Raw genomic sequence first — 12878 nt, 5'->3', positions numbered from 1 at the left:
GGGGGGGGGAACGTGGGGTACCAGGGGGGATGGGGGGGGGAACGTGGGTACCAAGGGGTGGGGAGACGTGGATACTGGGGGGGGAACGTGGGTACTGGGGGTGGGGCGGGGGGGGGGGGGGGGGGACGTGGGTACCGGCGGGAATGGGGGGGGCGACATGGGTACTGGGGGGGGGGGGAACGTGGGTACTGGGGGTGGGGTGGCAACCGGGATGGAGGAGCGTGGGTTGGGGGGTACTCAATGATCGAAGGGCCGGAGGAGAGAGAGCAGGGGTGCCTCCTTCCAGTCTCTCCCCCACCCCCACCCCCCCACACACACACACACGACCCCCCACACACACCCCCCCACCCCCCATCCATACACACCCCCACCACACACACCCCCACCCCCCCCACACACACACACACGACCCCCCCACACACACACCCCCACCCCCCACCCATACACACCCCCACCCCACCCACACACACACCCCCACACACACCTACCCCCCTCCACACACCCCCACCCACACACACCCCCCCACCCCCACCCCCCACACACACACACCCCCCCCACCCCCACCCCCCACACACACACCCCCACCACACACACACACCCACCCCCACCACACACACACACCCACCCCCACCACACACACACACCCACCCCCACCACACACACCCCCACCCACCCCCACACCCCCCCACCACACACACCCCCAACCCCACCACACACACACACCCAACCCCACCACACACACACACCCACCCCCACCACACACACACACACACACCCACCCCCACCACACACACACACCCACCCCCACCACACACACCCCCACCCACCCCCACACCCCCCCACCACACACACCCCCAACCCCACCACACACACACACCCACCCCCACCACACACACACACCCACCCCCACCACACACACACACCCACCCCCACCACACACACACACCCACCCCCACCACACACACACACACACCCCCACCACACACACACACCCACCCCCACCACACACACACACCCACCCCCACCACACAACACACCCACCCACCCCCACACCCCCCCACCACACACACCCCCAACCCCACCACACACACACCCCACCCCACACACACACACACACCCACCCCCACCACACACACACCCCCACCCACCCCCACACCCCCCCCACCACACACCCCCAACCCCATCACACACACACCCCCAACCCCACCACACACACCCCCACCCCCACCCCCACACACACACACCCCCCCACCCCCACCCCCCCACACACACACACACCCCACCACACACACACACCCACCCCCACCACACACACACACCCACCCCCACCACACACACACACCCACCCCCACCACACACACACACCCACCCCCACCACACACACCCCCACCCACCCCCACACCCCCCCACCACACACACCCCCAACCCCACCACACACACACACCCACCCCCACCACACACACACACCCACCCCCACCACACACACACACCCACCCCCACCACACACACACACCCACCCCCACCACACACACACACACACACCCCACCACACACACACCCACCCCCACCACACACACACACCCACCCCCACCACACACACACACCACCCCCACCACACACACCCCCACCCACCCCCACACCCCCCCACCACACACACCCCCAACCCCACCACACACACACACCCACCCCCACCACACACACACACCCACCCCCACCCACACACACCCCCACCCACCCCCACACCCCCCCACCACACACACCCCCAACCCCACCACACACACACACCCACCCCACCACACACACACACCCACCCCCACCACACACACACACCCACCCCCACCACACACACACACCCACCCCCACCACACACACACACCCACCCCCACCACACCCCCCCACCCCCACCCCCCCCACACACACACACCCCCACCCCCACCCCCCACACACACACACCCCCCCACCCCCACCCCCCACACACACCTACCCCCCTCCACACACCCCCACCCCCCCCCACCCCACACACACACACCCCACCCCCCACACACACCCCCACCCCCACCCCCCACACACACACACCCCCACCCCCACCCCCCACACACACACACACCCCCACCACACACACACACCCACCCCCACCACACACACACACCCACCCCCACCACACGCACACACCCACCCCCACCACACACACCCCCACCCACCCCCACCACACACACCCCCCCACCACACACCCCCCCAACCCCACCACACACACCCCCCACCACACACACCCCCACCACACCCCCCCCACCCCCACCACACACACCCCCCACCCCCCCCACACACACACACACACACACACCCCCCACACACACACACACCCCCACACACACACACACCCCCACACACACACACACCCCCACACACACACACACCCCCACACACACACACACCCCCCCCACACACACACATACCCCCCCCACACACACACACACACCCCCCACACACACACACACACCCCCCACACACACACACCCCCCCACACACACACACCCCCCCACACACACACACCCCCACCCCCCCCATACACCCACCCCCCCACACACACCCACCCCCACCAGCACACACCACCACCCCCCCCACACACAGACCCCCCCCACACAGACCCCCACCCCTCCCACACACACACCCCACTCCTCCCACACACACACACCCCACCCCTCCCACACACACACACCCCACCCCCCACTCCCACACATACACACACACTACACACCCCCCGCACCCCTCACTGTCAGATAGAGAGAGAGAGAGAGAGAGACACTACAGTGAGAGACACTGAATGAGACACCTTCCCTTCACATTAGGGTAGGACTTCTATTTTGTATTGATTGATTACTTATTACTTTGGTCTTGGTGCTTTAGGTGCAGGGTTCCTTCTATTTTTTATTAATTAATTGCTTATTACTTTTTGTTCTTCGTTTAGTGCTTGGTACTTTAAATGTATTGCTTTGTTTAGTGCTTAGCGCTTTAAATGTACTTTGCTTCTTTAATGTTGTTGTGAAGGTGTTTATGGAAAATCCTCTAACTTCCCTTACCCCCCCGCTGTTGTGATGTTGATGTGTCCTTTGTGTTTAATGCTTCCCACCCGCCGTCCCTGGCTGTGCCTGCACCAAACTTAACTCCAGGTAAGGTTTTTCAGAACTTACAAAAGTGGACACTTACTCCATCCTAAGTTAGTTTGTAGTAAGTTTTCACTGCCGAAACTTGCAAAGCAGGCCTGAGTGGCTGGACACACCCCCTTTTGAAAAAAAGTACCTTACCTAAAGCCAACCTAAACTAACTCACTAGAACTGGAGCAAACTAATATCCGAGAATTGCAATTTCTAACATACTCCAAACTAAACTAGTTGCTCCAAAAAACTAGGAGCAACTCCACCCAAAACTTGGGCCCAATATGATCTATTGTAAGGCTGAAACAGCTCGAGATTTTCACAGAATTTGAATGGGAAGAAAAGGCTATTAAGTAACAGCTCTTCTACCAGGAAGGCAGTGCAAATCAAGACAACAGGAGATAAGGGGTCGTCACCACAGTCTTTTGAGGGGACGCTATCGGGAACAGGCTGTGACTATCATTTGTTAAGTATTACTTTTTGTAACAGAATGTAAATTACTTGATAAATCTCTTGTTTTTACTATATATATATCTGTATTAAAAGCATTTGTTATAACCCGAACAAGAGTCTCCTAGTTTGAATTAAATATAAACCCTGAATAGTTGAATTGTTATAATTAGCAAAGTGGCAAAAAGCTGCTAAGTAGTTAAAAACTACACAATGATTGTAGAACTGAACCCAGCCAGAGTCAGACCTTCAGGGGAGGGGAACCATTGAGTGTAGAACTGAACCCAGCCAGAGTCAGCACCTTCAAGGGAGGAGAGGGAGGGGAACCAGTGAGTGTAGAACTGAATCCAGCCAGAGTCAGCACCTTCAGGGGAGGAGAGGGAGGGGAACCAGTGAGTGTAGAACTGAATCCAGCCAGAGTCAGACCTTCAGGGGAGGAGAGGGAGGGGAACCAGTGAGTGTAGAACTGAACCCAGCCAGAGTCAGCACCTTCAGGGGAGGAGAGGGAGGGGAACCAGTGAGTGTAGAACTGAATCCAGCCAGAGTCAGACCTTCAGGGGAGGAGAGGGAGGGGAACCAGTGAGTGTAGAACTGAACCCAGCCAGAGTCAGCACCTTCAGGGGAGGAGAGGGAGACGAACCAGTGAGTGTAGAACTGAACCCAGCCAGAGTCAGCACCTTCAGGGGAGGAGAGGGAGGCGAACCAGTGAGTGTAGAACTGACCCAGCCAGAATTGGTGATTATAATTGGGAGCGGAGGACAAGCTACCTTCAGACGAGCGTTGTGTTTGAATTTCAGGACAGGGAGGGGGAAGAGTGTATGGGGCAGGGATTTATAGCTTTGCAAGAACAAGAGAGGAAAGAATGTTCCATAGAATCTAGAATCGTCTGTTGTGTATTTCTATCCCGTACTTGCAGTAATGATTTTTGTAAACTCCTTTTCTAGAGTATCAAAAGGGGAGGATTTGCAGACGGGAAACTCAAACTAAACATCACGTCAAGATCTGATGGAATCACTCGATTTCTCAGGTCCTGAATTTCATCGGCCTTTGAAAGTGGAAGGAGAAAAGTTTGTCTGTTCTGTCTGTGGGAACAGATTTCAAACATCAGTGTGACTGGAAAAGCACTGAGACACACACACACCCGAGTGAGAGTGTTCCAGTGCACTGCCTGTGGAAAGAGCTTTAACCAGTTGCACAGACTGGCAGAACATCGCAGCATTCACAGCGGGGAGAAACCGTACACGTGTTCTGTGTGTGGACAAGGCTTCAACTGATCGTCCAACCTGGAGAGACACAAGGACACCCGCACCATGGAGAAACCATGGGAATGTGGAGACTGTGGGAAGGGATTCAATTACCCGTGTCAGCTGGAAGTACATCAGCACAGTCACACTGGGAAGAGGCCATTCACTTGCTCGGAGTGTGGGAAGGGCTTCACTCGGTCATCCAACCTGCTGATACACCAGCGAGTTCATACTGAGGAGAGGTCGTTCACCTGCTCCGAGTGTGGGAAGGGATTCACTCTGTCATCCCGTCTTCTAACTCACCAGCAAGTTCATACTGGGGAGAGGCCGTTCACCTGCTCCAAATGTGGGAAGGGCTTCACTGCCTCATCCCACCTGCTGAGACACTAGCGAGTTCACACTGGAGAGAGACCATTCACCTGCTCTGAGTGTGGGAAGGGATTCACTCGATCATCCAGGCTGCTGATACACCAGCGAGTTCACAAGTGACTGCAGGGTTTGGATTCTGCTGTTGTCCCAGACTGAATCGTGTCCATTCCTACAGTTGGGCTTTCTTTCTGCTGATATTAATTACCCCTGTAACTGGGATGGAGTTTAATATTAGGGATATTTGACCAATTAATCAATGGGAAAAGGGCAAGATAAAAAATAATGCTGATTGTGTTTGCATCCATACTTCACTCTTTAAAAAACATAAGAAATAGGAGCAGGAGTAGGCCATTGGCCACTCGAACCTGGTCCGCCATTTAATAAGATCATGGCTGATCTGATCTTGGGCACAGCTCCACTTGCCTGCCTGCTCCCCATAACCCTTCACTCTCTTATTGCTCAAAAATCTGGCTGTCTCCACTTTAAATATATTCAATGATCCAGCCTCCACAGCTCTCTGGGATAGTGAAAGATTCACGACCCTCAGAGAGAAGAAATTTCTCCTCATCTCAGTTCTAAATCAGCGACCCCTTATTCTTAAACTATGCCCCTAATTCTAGATTCCCCCACGAGTGGAAACAACCTCTGCATCTACCTTGTCGAGTCCCCTCAGTATCATATTTTAATAAGATCACCTCTGATTCTTCTGAACTCCAATGTGTGTAGGCCCAACCTGCTCAACCTATCCCCATAAGTCAACCCCTTCATCTCAGGAATCAAACTAGTGAAGCTTCTCCAATGCAAGTATATTCCTCCTTAAATAAGGAGATCAAAACTGTACGCAGTACTCTAGGTGTGGCCTCACCAATACCCTGTACAGTTATAGCAGGACTTCCCTGCTTTTATACTCCATCCCCCTTGCAATAAAGGCCCACATTTCTGTTGGCTTCATAATTACTTGCTGAACCTGCAGACTAACTTTTTGTGTTTCACACACAAGGACACTGAGGTCCCTCTGTACTGCAGCATTTTGTAATATCTCTCTATTTGAATAATAAATTGTATTTTTATTTTTCCTGCCAAAGTGGATAACCTTGCACTTTCCCACATTATACTCAATCTGCCAAATATTAGCCCACTCACTGAGCCTGTCTACATCCATTTGCAAATTCTTTGTGTCCTCCTCCAATTTGCTTTCCCATCCATCTTTGTATCATCAGCAAACTTGGCCACATTACACTCTGTCCCTTCATCCAAGTCATTATTATAGATTGTAAATAGTTGAGGCCCCAGCACCGATCCCTGCGGCACCCCACTAGTCACCGTTTGTCAACCGGAAAATTACCCATTTATCCTGATTCTCTGTCTTTTGTTAGTTAGCCAATCCTCTATCCATGCTAATATATTACTTCCAACCCCGTGAACTTTTATCGTGCAGTCACCTGTTATATGGTACCTTATCGAAAGCCTCTTGGAAATCCAAATACACCACATCCACTGGTTCCCCCTTATCCACCCTGCTCATTACATCCTCCGAGAACTCCAGCAAATTTGTCAAACATGATTTCCCTTTCATAAAACCATGCTGACTCTGCTTGTCTGTATTATGCTTTTCCAAATGTTCTGCTATTGTTTCCTTAACAATGAGCTCCAGCTTTTCCCAGCAACAGGTGTTAGGGTACCTAGACTATAAGTTTCCTGTTTTCTATCTCCCTCCCTTTTTAAATAGAAATGTTACATTTGTGGTTTTCCAAACCGCTGAGATCTCTCCACAATCCAGGGAGATTTGGCAGATTTCATCCAATGCATCCACTATCTCTGCAGCCACTTCTTTTAAGACCCGAGGATGCAGGCTACCAAGGGATTTGTCCAGCTTTGGTCCAGGGACTTGTCCACCTTTAGTCCCATTATTTTTACAGAGTACTTCTTCTTTAGTGATAGTAAATGTTTTAAGTTCCTCCCTCCCTACAGCCCATTGATTATCTATTATTGAGATGTATTGAGTATCTTCTACCGTGAAGACTGATACAAAATATCAAAAGGGTTTTAAATCTGCAACAAATGGAGCTAAAGTTTGTTAATTAATTGATAATAAAATGAATTGAATCTGCAGGTTGGTTTTGGATTTCTCTGGGATGGAGCCGGACATGATGTGCCTTGAAATACCGCCGTTGACCAGTAGATGACGCTGTCCCTCCAATTAATTCGGCCTGATTGGAGCGTGACTTCCCCCTAGAGCAGGAGGAATGAGGGCAGATCCAGGTCAGACACTGAACAGACTGCATCCCACAGGGACATCACACACTGCCCCCTCCCTGGGGCAGCTCAGGGTCAGACACTGAACATACTGCACACTATAGGTGATGCACGAACTGCCCTGTTTTTGGGAGAGTCGCTGCTGGAGGGTCCCCAGACAGAAGGAGAACTTCTCCAAAACTTCTGGTCATGAATCCTGAGTCAGATTGATGCCGAGTCCCCACATTCTGCGCTGCAGCCTGAGAAGCCACAGAGACCACGTGGGACGTCAAGGACCCTGGAGAAGCCCCCAGAGTCTTGGCCCACAGACCTGGGACACTGGATCTCCACACGGGGGGGAGCGATCCCTCAGCCCACCCCCCAGATACCCCAGAGCCTTGGCCCACAGACTGGGACACTGGCTCTCCACATGGGGGGAGCGATCCCTCAGCCCATCCCCCAGATACCCCAGCTTTTGGCCCACAGACCTGGGACACTGGATCTCCACACAGGGGGAGCGATCACTCTGCCAATCCAGAGCACCCCCCTCCCCCCCCACCATGTTAGCTGCACTGTCACTGAGCTGCAGGGAGTTACATTTATCCACAGCAGCTCTCCTCCCCTGAAGATGCTGACTCTGGCTGGGTGCAGAAATACACAGCAATCATCTTTCCTTCCCACAACACACTCAGGAAATGTGCCCCACTTACCGGGCACTGTACAGGACTGGAGCAGACAACGCCTCCCTCAATTGTCCTGGTCCCAGACTGACCCAGACACCCCCCTCACCCTTCCCTGTCCCAGACTGACCCAGACACCCCCCCTCACCCTCTCCTGCCCCAGACTGACCCAGACACCTCTCACCCCCCCTGTCTCAGACTGAACCACCCCTGCAGCCTCTCTTTGTCTCTCTCCTCCAAAAAGGAGGGACATATAAGAACATAAGAAATCGGAGCAGGAGTATGCCCTTTGGCCCCTCGAGCCTGCTCCGCCATTCAAGAAGATCATGGCTGATCTGATCATGGAGTCAGCTCCACTTCCCCGCCCGCTCCCCATAACCCTTTACTTCCTTATCACTCAAAAATCTGTCTATCTCTGCCTTAAATATATTCAATGACCCAGCCTCCACAGCTCTCTGGGGCAGAGAATTCCACAGATTCATGACCCTCAGAGAAGAAATTTCTCCTTATCTCAGTTTTAAATGGGCGGCCCCTTATTCTGATACTATGTCCCCTATTTTTAGTTTCCCCTATCAGTGGAAACATCCTCTCTGCAGCCACCTTGTCGAGCCCCCTCATTATCTTATATGTTTCAATAAGATCACCTCTCATTCTTCTGAACTCCAATTTGTACAGAATGTGCAGAGGCCCAATACACTCAACCAATCCTCATAAGTCAACCGCCTCATCTCCGGCATTAAGCTCGTGAACAGCCTCCAATGCAAGTATATCCTTCCTTAAATACTGTGCATAGTCCTCCAGGTGTGGCCTCACCTATACCCTGTACAGTTGTAGCAGGACTTCTCTGCTTTTATACTCTAGCCCCCTTGCAATAAAGGCCAACATTCCATTTGCCTTCCTGATCACTTGCTGTACCTGCATACTAACTTTTTGTGTTCCAGAGCCTCAATATCACCCACCATGTGAGGAGACCAAAACTGGACACAGTATTCCAAGTGCAGCATGACTAAGGTGTTGTATCAGGACAAAACAGTATGCCTCGTCTTATACTCCATTGTCCTATGGATACACCCAACACCCTATTTGCTCTAGCTATCGCTGCACAGCATTGCTCATGTACCTTTAAGGATATATGCACTAGAATGCCCAAATCTCTTTCTATCTCCACCATCTTTAATGCCTTTCCCGAGAGGGTTTACGAATGTTGAGCATTTGCCCTGCCCACATGCATACCACTGAACTTATCTAAGTTATACATCGTTTTCCAGTCATGAGACCAGACTCCCAACACCTTAAGATCTGCCTGAATCAGACGAGCCTCTTCCACAGTTCTAGCACTTGCACAGATCTTGGTATCATTTCCAAATTTGCAAACTGTGCCCCCAACCCCAAAATCCAGATCCTTAATATAATTAGTGAAAAGCAACGGTCCCAGCACTGATCCCTGCGGGACACCACTGGTGACTGTCTCCAAACAGATCCAAATCCATCTATAACTGCTCTTTACCTGCATCTTGCCAGCCAGATCTGAATCCAGCTCAGTATATTTCCACTAATACCAGAGGCTCCCATCTCACAGAGAAGTTTCTTGTGTGGTATCCTGTCAAAAGCTTTTTGAAAATCTAAGTAGACAATGTCTACTGGGCTTCCCTCATCCACCAACTTTGTAACTTTTTCAAAAAATATAATTAAAATTGTGAGACATGAAGTCTTTTTTTATGAAGCCATATTGGGTGTCCCCAATATGTCCCTCCCTATCCAAGTATTCATATATTGCATCCCTTATGATTCAAGCATCTTACCTATTGCTGATATTAAACTGATGGGCCTATAGTTACCCGGGTCTGCCTTGTCACAATTTTTTTAAATGGGGACTACCTTAGCCTCCTTCCAGTCTCCAGGAACCATTCCAGATTGCAGTGAGCTATTTAAAATACAGGCCAGGGGCTCGCACAGCACATGTCCCATCTCCCGGAGGACCCTCGGGTGGGTATTATCCGGCCCTGCTGCTCGATCTATTTTCAAGTTCTTAATTTTTTCTAAAGCAATCTGCTTATATAAGTTAATGTTACTGATAAAACTAGTATTATTAAATTCTAATATTTGAGCATGATCTTCAAGGGTGAAGACTGATGCAAAGTACTCATTTAATATTTCCGCCATACTCAGTGAGTCCTTTGTAACCTGTCCTTGAACACCCTTCAGTGGCCCAAAACAGTCTTTGATAGTTCTCTGACTCTTCACATAACTCAAAAAGCTCTTCCCATGACTGCCACAGTTGTCCACAATCCTTTTTCCCATTAGCCTTTTTGCTGATCGAATAGCTGCCTTCGATTTCTTTGGTTGTTCCTTGTATTCACCCTATTTATTTGAGTGTTAAATGATTTAATTTATAGAGACATTTCTGTTTATATCTGATTTGTCTTTGTACAGAGCCAGTCGGCCACCTTGGCTTTTTCTTACAACATTCCCTTCTTTTGATTTTGGCTACATGTTGGTTTTCCACATTTTTAATCTTATTCTTAACAACTTATATTCAACATCGGTCGCATCAGCACCGAGGGGGGTTGGCCAATTTACCTGTTGCAAGTCCTCTGCCATTTTGGAGAAGTTTGCCCTTCTGAAATGTGGTGCGAGTTGCAGTTTCTCAGTCCCTTTAGTTCTACTAATCAATTGGAACCCTATAATATTAAGGAGAAACTTCTTCACCGAGAGAGTGGTGAATCTGTGGAATTCTCTACCACAGAAAATTGTTGAGGCCAATTCACTAAATATATTCAAAAAGGAGTTAGATGTAGTCCTTACTACTAGGGGGATGGCGAGAAAGCAGGAATGGGGTACTGAAGTTGCATGTTCAGCCATGAACTCATTGAATGGCGGTGCAGGCTCGAAGGGCCGAATGGCCTACTCCTGCACCTATTTTCTATGTTTCTATGTATTCACTGTTGTTCACAGATGTTCACCCACGTGGAGGCCTGATACATGGTCAGGCTCACTACTAAACACCAGATCCAATATATGATTATTGCAAGTTACTTTATTAACATGTTGAGTCAGGAAACAGTCTTGTATATTTTCAATAAATATTTCAGCTGCAATTCCCCCCACCAGCAGGTAAACCATCATGCTACTAAATGCCAGAAAAATTGAAATCACCCACCAGACAAAGGTGGCATTTTATATTAAAACCATGAGTGATATGTTTCCATAATAACTCATCACATTCAAGTGTCTGACCCGGGGGCCTCTAACAATTACTGATAATTAATCCCTGTCCGTGAGCTTGGTCCACTTGAACCCAGATAGCTTCAGCTGTACCTGATGAGGCAATATCAAGTCTCTCTCTAACGGTTAGATTCTTACTGATCAAAATAGCAATCCCACCTCCCCTTTGACCTGCTCTATTCTTTCTGAACCCCTTTCGGTGAATGTCTGTGCATTCATTGTCATGTCTCAGAAATGTACAATATGTCTAAGCTCTCCAACACAGCAGAGGATTGCAATTCTAACACTTTGCTTCTAACACCTTGCATTAACATGAAAGCAATTTAAAGATCTCCCATCTATTTCCTAAAGTTATTAATTCTTGTTTGCTTCCTGCCTGGTTCATCTTCATGCTTAGTATCGATGTAATTATTATGTGCAGTAAGGCTAACTTTGAACTTATTGACACTATCCCCGAGCTGAGTTAGTTTAAATGTTTTCTCAAAGCATGCTCAACAGCCTCTGCCAGCCTTTTAGCTCCCAAGAAGTTAAGATGGAGACTGAAACAACTTACCTTGTCCAGCAAACACCTCCCAATTATTGATGAAGTGAAGCTTCTTTTTGCAGAGGTCCCGAAGCCAGATGTTGAACCCTATGATTCGGCTATTCCTCTCCATCGATCTGGACATGACTGGGAATAGCTACTACCCTTGCACCCTTTTGCTGAAGGACATCTAGGAATCCTGCAAAACAAATGGACTTCTATCCATGATTTCATTAGTTCCAATATGTAAACCTATTACAGTATCTTAACACTCAACTTTCATTAGTTCCTCCACACAATCCTGGAGATCAGCTACCTTGGCCCCTGGAAAACAGAAGATTGCTCTTGACAGAGCCTTACCTCTACATAGGGTGCTCTATGTGTGCCTGATGATAGAGTCCCCAATGTGGATTGCCCCTTGCCTCTTGCTATTTGTTGGCTGTTCAAATGATGTCCTCCTGGACGATGCAGCATTCCTCTTATCTTTTCCAAGTTGCTGATGTGAGCATTGAGGTTCGGTGTCACTGGTGCTGACCTCACTGTCTGTTGTGTTCTCCAAATCACAAAGCGGGACATACCTGTTTGAAGTAATAAGAGAATCTAAAGAAATTCTCCCTTTAAATGGGCACAGAGACTCTCTCCCTTTAAACAGCAACAGAAATTATGTGAAACTAAGAAAGAAGCATTGTTGTCCGATTAAAAGTAAACCGGATGCTGGCGCCTGTAAATAGCCGACATCCGACTGAACCGTGACTGCTGAAGCTGTCGTTGTCAGAACCAGGGGGCGAGGACAATGTTTGAGCCGGGGTGCTATGCATGGCGATGACATCAGCATCACGAAGCGCAGCAAAGCGGGGCGCACTGTGTTACCGCCGCCGCAAAACTCCTGCCAAATTTAGCGGGAGGCACTGTTCTCACTGCGTCCAGTCACAAACTCATTTACACCCCGTTATCGCCAAATTTCACCCCCTCTCCCTTTAAACACGGACAGAGATACTGC

The 12878-nt window shown here is 50.1% G+C and overlaps 1 protein-coding gene and 1 long non-coding RNA gene across 2 annotated transcripts in view; one reads left to right on the top strand and one right to left on the bottom strand.

Annotated features, from left to right (window-relative positions):
• The window catches only part of LOC139248284 (uncharacterized), a 48443-nt gene extending 43847 nt beyond the window's left edge, over positions 1-4596 (top strand). Inside the window, exon 3 of the long non-coding RNA XR_011591038.1 lies at positions 4547-4596. This is a non-coding gene — a long non-coding RNA (uncharacterized lncRNA). The remainder of the gene's footprint in view (positions 1-4546) is intronic.
• Positions 1-12878, bottom strand: part of LOC139248263 (zinc finger protein 551-like) — a 359795-nt gene that overhangs the window by 291958 nt on the left and 54959 nt on the right. Inside the window, exons 2-3 of the transcript XR_011591022.1 lie at positions 12239-12456; positions 11909-12077 (exon numbers count right to left, since the gene is read on the bottom strand). The gene's annotated coding sequence lies outside the window, so the exon portion shown is untranslated. The remainder of the gene's footprint in view (positions 1-11908; positions 12078-12238; positions 12457-12878) is intronic.

The sequence above is a fragment of the Pristiophorus japonicus genome, unplaced genomic scaffold, assembly GCF_044704955.1.
Source record: "Pristiophorus japonicus isolate sPriJap1 unplaced genomic scaffold, sPriJap1.hap1 HAP1_SCAFFOLD_29, whole genome shotgun sequence".
In the NCBI taxonomy this organism is placed as follows: Eukaryota; Metazoa; Chordata; class Chondrichthyes; family Pristiophoridae; genus Pristiophorus; species Pristiophorus japonicus.
This window is presented reverse-complemented; position numbering and strand designations above follow the sequence as displayed.